Here is a 9,669-nt window from a genome sequence, read left to right as displayed (position 1 = left end):
TAATGTATAATGTTTAGATCTGTCTCTTTAAGAAAAGGAAGTCTTGTGACCGGAGAGTTAGAGACTGGAAGTGAGTTTTAGTTTCGGTTTCTAGTCTGCTGAGAAACATGTAATGCATTGTGCTGGAGGAAGAAGGAGAAGAATAAAATACAGATAAAATCTACTCTCTTGAATTTCTTGTACTGTGAGGACATTACAACTTATATAGCGCCATTAATTCCACAGCGCTTTACAGACATTATCGTCGCTGTCCCCATTGGGGCTCACAATCTACATTCCATATCAGTATGTCTTTGGAGTGTGGGAGGAAACCGGAGAACCCGGAGAAAACCCACGCAAACACGAGGGGAACATACAAACTCCTTGTAGATGTTGTCCTTGGTGGGATTTGAGCCCAGAGCCGCAGCGCTGCAGTGCTAACCACTGAGCCACCATGCTGCCCCCCATGTTATGCTTGATTTACTTTTATCAGTCACCATTTTTATCATATACATATATATTGTATATATTTCTTAAATATTTTAATACTGTATATATATCTTAAATATTTTTAATAATTATATTTTTGTGTATGGTATAATTTCTTAATATTTGCACAGTTTACCTCAATTTGTTATTTCGGGTGGGAATTGAACTCACTCCCGCTTCATTTTTTGTTTTGCCATTCATTTTGCTCGAAGATCTCTTCTTTATTCCTCTTTCATGGCTTCTCTGGAGGATTGTACTAACATTTTCCCACGTTACGTCACGATTTCACCCAGCCTCTCACTCTAACAGCTGGGTTATCCCCGAATGCTGAGTTCATCTAAGTTCAGCGGAGGGACTTTCCCAGCAGCATAGATTTTTTCCCACGCTATTCTCTTAGCGATTTCTTTGGCCAGTATCTTTAGTTTAGTATCTTATTTCTCTTATACATTAACATTAAAAATGTGTTTTATATGTCCATATAATGTCTAATAATTAATATTCTAACATTCCAATGTGACAAACACTTTTATTCACTACAATCCACTTCTTAATAAATTTATGGTTTTATACACCCCAATCGCCCCTTTTTAATCCTCTGGTTCATTCACTCTTCTCCATTACATCGCTCACGCCAATGTCGATACTTTTGTTCTGTGACTTCTTGCCCAACCTACATAACTATATTTTTACATCACACTATATTTATATTTAGATTAAATTTATCACCAGAAATGTGTATTTTATTATTGTTTACAAGATAAATGAAATTGAGAAAATAAAAATATGTAATTTTGAAAGCTTTTATCATCATTTCTTCTTAAATTATTTACATTATTAAACTTTGACATATCATGTGTTCTTTTTTGGCGCCACATTTTTTCAAATTCACCAGTGTATATACTGTATATGGCTGTGTTCTGTCATTTGTCATATGTTTTTTGCCCTGAGGAGGAAGTATATTACTTTGACACGGATAGACAATAAAATAAAGCATGTTTTTCTAGTGTGGACCTGGATTAACTGTCATCTTCCAGCAGCGCGGATTTTCCACTTTTCGTTCCTTTCCACATACTACTGTTTCAGGAAACCAACTGCACGTCAGCAGGTACCACAGTTATAACTACAGTCGGTAGCGGAGAGCTTTGGGAAGCACTCATAGTACTAGAAAACTGACCCTGCAGCTGGGACTGTGAAGATCCTAGCTTGTAGTATTTCCTGGCCAGATCCTGGATCATCTGGGTCAGATTCGCTGCCTGATCACAGAGTGTAGGAATTGGATCCATTATTGGATATAATGTGATGCTAGTGTGACACCCCAGGGGTCTGGTTGCCACAGTGATAGAGATATTATGTCTGAGAGCAGGTGGGAGGTCCTTTGGTCAGGGATCCTGTGCATGCCACACCTCCTGCCCAGTCTTGGGAGGGGAAGAACTTCCCCTGTAAAAACCCGGGGCTGAGGCAGGGTGAGAGAGACAAGGAGAGTGGAGAAGAGAAGCAGCATAGGAAACAGCAGAGTTACAAGGAGTCAGGGGATGGCAGCTACAGAGCTCGCCCTGACTAAGAAGATTCTTTACCGGACCCGGAGTCCGAGGCTGTAGGGACTAACTCCTACCCAGCAGCAGAATCCGTCGGGCAGGGGATTTCAGGTCCTCTGGCCCAGAAGCCTGAAGGCACGGTCACACGCGTGGGACCAGCACCGCCATCGTGGAGCGGAAGCCATTAGAAGGCCCCGAGTCACCGGCCATACGGGTGAGCACCACACGGTACACTCAGGGACGTGGGCTACTTACATCAGCTTCTAGCAAGGTAGCCAGAAGAGTACAGTCAGTTTGGGAGGCCTACAACTACGCCTGGCCAGGGGAGATCCCATCTGCTCAAAGACTGACCAGGCCCCGTTTGCTAGCAAGTACTCCGGGAGGGTCTGTCGTCGTTACCAGTAAAGACCCTGAACTACACCGTACCGTCTCTGAGTGGTTCCTGCTACCCCCATCATCCACGTCGGCTGCCCTGAGGCCATACCCCTCCCGTTGGGGGTTATACTATCACGCTGCACAATCCTACCACCGGCCTCAGCGGTCTGCCCTGCAGCAGCAGCTTCCTGGCTGCACTCAACGGGTGGCGTAGTCATCAACTATTTACTACTAATAGACTGCCGTCTAGTTTGACTCCCTGGGCACGGACCGGGTCACCGCCACGAGATTACAACCCTCCACGGATCCGGCTCCGGGTAAGCTCCCGCGTGCGCACCGCAGCGCGACACAGGCCCAGGGGCGCGTCAACTTTGGCGTAGTCGGCAGGATTTCGTGCCCGCAACCACCGGGTACTGCGTGCCTGAAAAGCAAAGACTGTTCAAACTTACCAGTGGTGAAGGTTTCCCGCCATCCGGCGCCATCTTCTACCTTCTTCCCGCCATCCGCGAAGTTTTCCCGCCATCCGGCGCCATCTTCGACCTTCTTCCCGCCATCCGTGGAGTTTTCCCGCCATTGGACGCCATCTTGAGGACGCCGCGCGGGAAGAAGAGGGGCGTGGACTCCGAAAGCGCGCGAGAACTGAAGCCCCGCCTCACGTCCGGACGTTGCGTAAGGTCCTGGAAGGAGCCCAGCAGACGCCGACGTCACAGGAGCGCGACGGAAGGTCCTCAACCCTGACGATCCACTGCGGAGCCGCGGCCTACGGAAGAGGATCATCGCAAGGTAGGCCACGGTCCACTAGGGGGGAGGAAGATGTCGGATACGGAGGAGAGCTTCACTGCCTCAACCCCCGCCAGCGCTACCGCTGCTGCAGTTATGCCCTTCACCATGCCCTATATCCCGGGAGCAGCTTGGCTACCCCAGTACTCAGGGGAGTCACATACCCTGCATGACTTTAGAGAAAAGCTGGATAGCCTCTTCCAGGTGTACCCCCTCACAGAAGAGCAAAAAGTGAGCATCCTGGTGGCCCAACTAACCGGGGCAGCCAAAAGGGAAGTAAAATCCTGGCCACCTGGGAGGAAGACTGTCGCAGGGATACTAACCCGGCTGAAGGACACCTTTGATACCCGCACCTCAGCCGAGATTAAGCTTAGATTCTACGGGTGCAAGCAGCGAGCGCATGAGAGTATAAGGGACTATGCACTAAACCTACAAGAGGCCCTGAGGGCCATAAAGCAGACCGACCCTGATGGGGTGGGAAACGAGGACAGGCTGTTGACTGAACAATTTATAGAGGGTTTATATTGCAATGCCCACCGAACCCAGTTGCGGGCAATGGCCTTACAGGATCCCCATCTGGACTTTGCACAGTTCAAGGACAGAGCCATCCGGGTGCTCCGAGAACCGGCACCAGGTGGCGTTGTGACCCACAGACGCCCCACTACCACTTACTACCAGGAGGCGGCGCCCTTGTCAGCAGGGCCTGTGGGAGCTGATGCGCAGGCTTTGGACAATGACCCGGCTCCAGACCTACACCATCAGGTCCAAGAGCTAGCTAAGAGCGTTGCTGCGCTAACCCGAACTGTGCAGTCTTTACAGGTTTCCACCCCAGGGAAGATCCAGCTGGCATCCGGACCGGAGGACATCCCGTGGCGTCGACCAAGGAGGACCCCACCGGCCAGAGGAAGACCCAGTGACCGATACAGTGAGGACGGACGACCCATCTGCCGCCGCTGCAATCAACCCGGACATATGGCAAGGTACTGTTCTTTAAACGGGCACAACCTGGGGTAGAGGGCCAACCCCCAGGAAAAAGATCACCAGGCCCATCGAACTGGCGCGACAGATATGTGGGAGGACGTCCAGTCTTGCCTGTGGTACTGGATGGCATTCCCATGAGTGCCCTACTGGACACCGGGTCACAGGTCACCACCATCCCGTACGTGCTCTTCAAGCAGTACTGGAATGACTCGGATATTACCCGCTACCCCGACGACGACTTGAGTATCATCGCCAGCAATGGTCAGCCCGTGCCACAGATCGGATTTAAAGAGGTGACCATCAAAATTGGTAGAGTCGAACTGGCCGCACAGGGACTGATCATTGTAGATATCGATAAACATGAGAGTCACCCAAAAATAACTCTAGGAACTAATGTAATTGAAAATTGTCTTGCAGAGGTGATTTTCCTTTTACAGCAGGTTGCCAAGAATGCCAGCTCCGGCGAGCAGCGGGTGCTCCAGAAAGAGATCCGGGCACTGATGCAACGGCAACAAGTGGAACTCTCCGGCGGTGAGATTGGTAGCGTAAGAATGTGTGACCCTTTTCCTACTGCCATGCCCCCAAAAAGTGAAATGATGATTTGGTGCCGGGCAGCTATTGGTCTGAGAGGTAGAGATTACCAGGCAATGGTAGGACCAGTTTACTCAGACAGTAGGCCCACCATTTTGACAGCACGGGGGGTGGTCAATGTACGCCATGGGAGGGTGCCCATTCGCATAATAAATATCGGGGAGAGGGAAGTGTACCTGCCCCGGTATGCCACGCTAGCCAAATTATATACCACTAATCAAAGTTCTATACAATCTGTGGAACCCTTGCCTCCATCTCACCCGGAGGAAGGTAACGGCTCTAAGAAAGACATGGAGGACTGGTGTCAGCAACTACATTTGGGTACTGACTCCACTCCCTCACATCAGAAACAAGGAGTCTATCGGGTGGTTCAAGAGTATGAGAGAGTGTTTAGTAAACACCCGTTAGACTTCGGGCGAGTCAAGGGGGTAGAACATCGCATCCCCACGGGAGATCATCCTCCCATAAAAGAGAGGTATCGACCCGTACCCCCTGCACATTACCAACACGCCAAGGGGATGCTTAGAGATATGAAGGAGGCTGGGGTAATCCGGGATAGTTGTAGCCCCTGGGCAGCCCCATTAGTTTTAGTCAAAAAGAAAGACAACACCATGAGGATGTGTGTAGATTACCGGAAAATCAACCGTATCACACACAAGGATGCGTACCCCTTACCAAGGATAGAGGAGTCATTGGCTGCTTTAAGATCTGCTAACTTCTTCTCTACCTTGGATCTCACTAGCGGGTACTGGCAGGTTCCTGTAGCAGAGGCGGACCGGGAGAAGACCGCATTCACCACCCCGATGGGACTTAGCGAGTTCACCTGCATGCCGTTCGGACTCTGCAACGCACCAGGAACCTTCCAACGCCTAATGGAGTGTTGTCTGGGCCACAGAAACTTCGAGACGGTCCTGTTGTACCTGGACGATGTCATCGTATATTCCAAGACGTATGAGGACCACCTGAAACAGCTGGCGGAAGTGTTCGAGGCTCTGGCGAGTTACGGCCTAAAGGTGAAACCCTCCAAGTGTCACCTCCTGAAACCAAAGGTGCAGTACCTGGGACACGTGGTGAGCGCTGACGGAGTGGCTCCCGACCCCGATAAGATCACCGCAATTAAGGGATGGCCAAGCCCCTCCAGCGTAAAAGAAGTGCGGCAGTTCCTCGGGTTGGTAGGCTACTACCGAAGGTTTATTCCCGGTTTCACCAAAAAGGCAGCACCTATGCAGGACCTCCTGATAGGCCAGTCCCGGAAGGCCAAGAACCAGAAGCCGCCCTTCAAATGGGAAGAGCTGGAAGAAGAGTCCTTCCGCCAGCTGAAGATGGCCCTCACGGGGGACGAAATCCTGGCGTACCCGGATTATAGCCAGCCCTTTATCCTCTACACCGACGCCAGTAACATCGGGCTAGGAGCCGTACTGTCCCAGATCCAGCAGGGGAAGGAACGAGTAATCGCCTACGCCAGCCGAAAACTGCGACCCACCGAAAGGAACCCCGAGAATTACAGCTCATTTAAGTTAGAGTTCCTGGCCGTAGTATGGGCAATCACTGAGCGCTTTAAGCATTACCTCGCTTCTTCCCGGTTCACCGTGTACACGGATAACAACCCGCTGACACACCTGGACACGGCAAGACTCGGTGCCCTGGAGCAGAGGTGGATGGCCCGTCTGTCCAACTACGAGTTCACAATTAAATACCGGGCAGGACGCTCCAATACCAACGCGGACGCCCTGTCCAGGATGCCCAACCTGCCGGACGGAGGAGAAGATCCGGAGGGACTGGAAGAAGTTGAACTCCCTGCGTTCCACCGTCATGGGACTATTCAGTATTCCCACCGGGTAAGGAGTAAGCAGGCTGCTACGTTGAACCCCTTACCCCACTACAACTGGGCGGAAACGCAAGACAGCGACCCTGCCGTCCGACTGGTGAAGGAGATGCTGACTCGGCCGGAGGCTCGCCTTGAACCAGACGCTCCGGAGGAAGCCAAACAACTATGGGCAGAGAAGAGTCGACTGTTCCTTTACAAAGGGAAGTTGTGCCGCAGAATGGTTAACTCCCGGACGCATGAATTACTCTGGCAAGTAGTGGTGCCACGAAGAGACGCAGCCATGTTGATGGAGGCATACCACGACGGAGCTGGACACTTTGGGTGGAAAAAGCTGGAGTTCCTGCTGCGCGAGCGGTTCCACTGGGTAGGCATGAGGGGAACCATCGAGAAGTGGTGCAGAGATTGTGGCCCGTGCAACCTGAGAAGGAAGGACCGAGCCAGCCAGAAGACTCCCCTGCAGTCCATCGTCACCCGGCAACCGTTGGAACTGGTAGCCTTGGATCATGTAAAACTGACCCCAAGCAGAAGTGGCTACGTCTACGCGTTAACCATCGTGGATCATTACTCCCGGTTCTTGGTTGTCGTCCCCGTCAAGGACTTAACGGCTCAAACAGCAGCTAGAGCCTTCCAGCAGCACTTCTGCCGTCCACACGGGTACCCGGACCAAGTGCTGACGGACCAGGGACCTGCCTTTGAAGCGGAGGTCTTTCAGGAATTCTGCAATCTGTATGGCTGCCGGAAGATAAGGACGACACCCTACCATCCGCAGACTAATGGACTTTGTGAAAAAATGAACCAGGTGGTAATGGATCTTCTAAAAACGTTGCCCCTGGAAGAACGCAGTCTGTGGCCTGAAAAGTTGCCCGATCTGGTGGACCTATACAACCACATCCCGGTAGGTTCCACCAACTGTACCCCGGCTTACCTAATGAGGGCAAGACCTGGTAAGTTACCTGTTGACCTGGAAATGGGAGTCCTGACCCCCGAGGACACTTCACCAGAAACAGACTGGGACACAGAGAGGCAGCAGCAGTACCGGAGAGTACAGGAGAGCGTGGAGCGAAGTCTCTGTCAGGCTAGGGAAAGACAAGAGAAAACTTACAACCAGTATGCTCCCGCTGTTCCCCTGGTACCCGGAGAGCAGGTCTTGAAGAGGAAGAGACGGCTCCACAAGTTGGACGACCAGTGGGAGAAGGACCCGTACACCGTACTGCCCTCAAGCCACGAGAACCCGAAGGTCTGTACCATCAGTAAAGACGGAGGGGAAACCACAGCCATTGTATCCCGGGACCACCTGAAGAAGTGTCCCGAACAACTGAGGAACCCTGAAGAGGAACAAGAAGACCATCGACCCGTGGAAGAAAGGGAAGATATGGTTAGTACCGTGCTCGGGGACTTTCCTCAGTCTTGGACTCAAGTCAATGGTGCAGTTGTGGTACCCGTACTCGCCTTCCTCCAACCATCATCCCAAGAACCTACGGAGCAACGGGTAGAGCTGGAAGAACAGCCGGTCCAGGAGGCAGAAGACTCCACACAAGCAGAACAGGAGAATCAACCCTCTGCTTATAGTGAGCCTGCCGTACCCCTAGTGAGACAAAGAGCCGGTAGACAGCTGCCCAGTTTACCCTTGACAGCTCCTACACCCTGTAGTTCAGGGCCAGACAGTCAGCTCCGTAGGTCCACTCGGGCCACTAGAGGCCAGTTACCCGCACGCTGGAGAATTTAAAGTGTATAAATTGTTTTATCTGTGTTTTTCTGTGTCTTGTTGCTTGTGTATAATTTTGTGTTTCTAGTTATTTTTAGGAAACCTTGGTGGATTTACCGGGAATCCTTGTATATAGTTGGAGCGTAACCCAGGATGGACTAGAGACTGTTAAGGACTCGGGGTAGGACAGACCCCTACCTGGTTACGTCTCCCTGTGTTGGTGAAATGGACACCTTTGCTTTTCTTCAAAGACTGCATCCGGTTGCGGACACGCCGTAACCATCTTATGTGTTTTTCTTATAGTATTGTTATTGTTATACTTTGTTATGTTTTTCTAAATGTGTTTAGTCCCGGAGTACTAAATTTCACTAGGGGGGAATGTGACACCCCAGGGGTCTGGTTGCCACAGTGATAGAGATATTATGTCTGAGAGCAGGTGGGAGGTCCTTTGGTCAGGGATCCTGTGCATGCCACACCTCCTGCCCAGTCTTGGGAGGGGAAGAACTTCCCCTGTAAAAACCCGGGGCTGAGGCAGGGTGAGAGAGACAAGGAGAGTGGAGAAGAGAAGCAGCATAGGAAACAGCAGAGTTACAAGGAGTCAGGGGCTGGCAGCTACAGAGCTCGCCCTGACTAAGAAGATTCTTTACCGGACCCGGAGTCCGAGGCTGTAGGGACTAACTCCTACCCAGCAGCAGAATCCGTCGGGCAGGGGATTTCAGGTCCTCTGGCCCAGAAGCCTGAAGGCACGGTCACACGCGTGGGACCAGCACCGCCATCGTGGAGCGGAAGCCATTAGAAGGCCCCGAGTCACCGGCCATACGGGTGAGCACCACACGGTACACTCAGGGACGTGGGCTACTTACATCAGCTTCTAGCAAGGTAGCCAGAAGAGTACAGTCAGTTTGGGAGGCCTACAACTACGCCTGGCCAGGGGAGATCCCATCTGCTCAAAGACTGACCAGGCCCCGTTTGCTAGCAAGTACTCCGGGAGGGTCTGTCGTCGTTACCAGTAAAGACCCTGAACTACACCGTACCGTCTCTGAGTGGTTCCTGCTACCCCCATCATCCACGTCGGCTGCCCTGAGGCCATACCCCTCCCGTTGGGGGTTATACTATCACGCTGCACAATCCTACCACCGGCCTCAGCGGTCTGCCCTGCAGCAGCAGCTTCCTGGCTGCACTCAACGGGTGGCGTAGTCATCAACTATTTACTACTAATAGACTGCCGTCTAGTTTGACTCCCTGGGCACGGACCGGGTCACCGCCACGAGATTACAACCCTCCACGGATCCGGCTCCGGGTAAGCTCCCGCGTGCGCACCGCAGCGCGACACAGGCCCAGGGGCGCGTCACTAGTCACCACTCATGGACAGGCTGTGAGGCAGATTAGTCAAACATACCGGGGTC

Source organism: Phyllobates terribilis, unplaced genomic scaffold, assembly GCF_046119375.1.
Source record: "Phyllobates terribilis strain yellow unplaced genomic scaffold, ASM4611937v1 Scaffold_35__1_contigs__length_13245226, whole genome shotgun sequence".
NCBI lineage: Eukaryota > Metazoa > Chordata > Amphibia > Anura > Dendrobatidae > Phyllobates > Phyllobates terribilis.
This window is presented reverse-complemented; position numbering follows the sequence as displayed.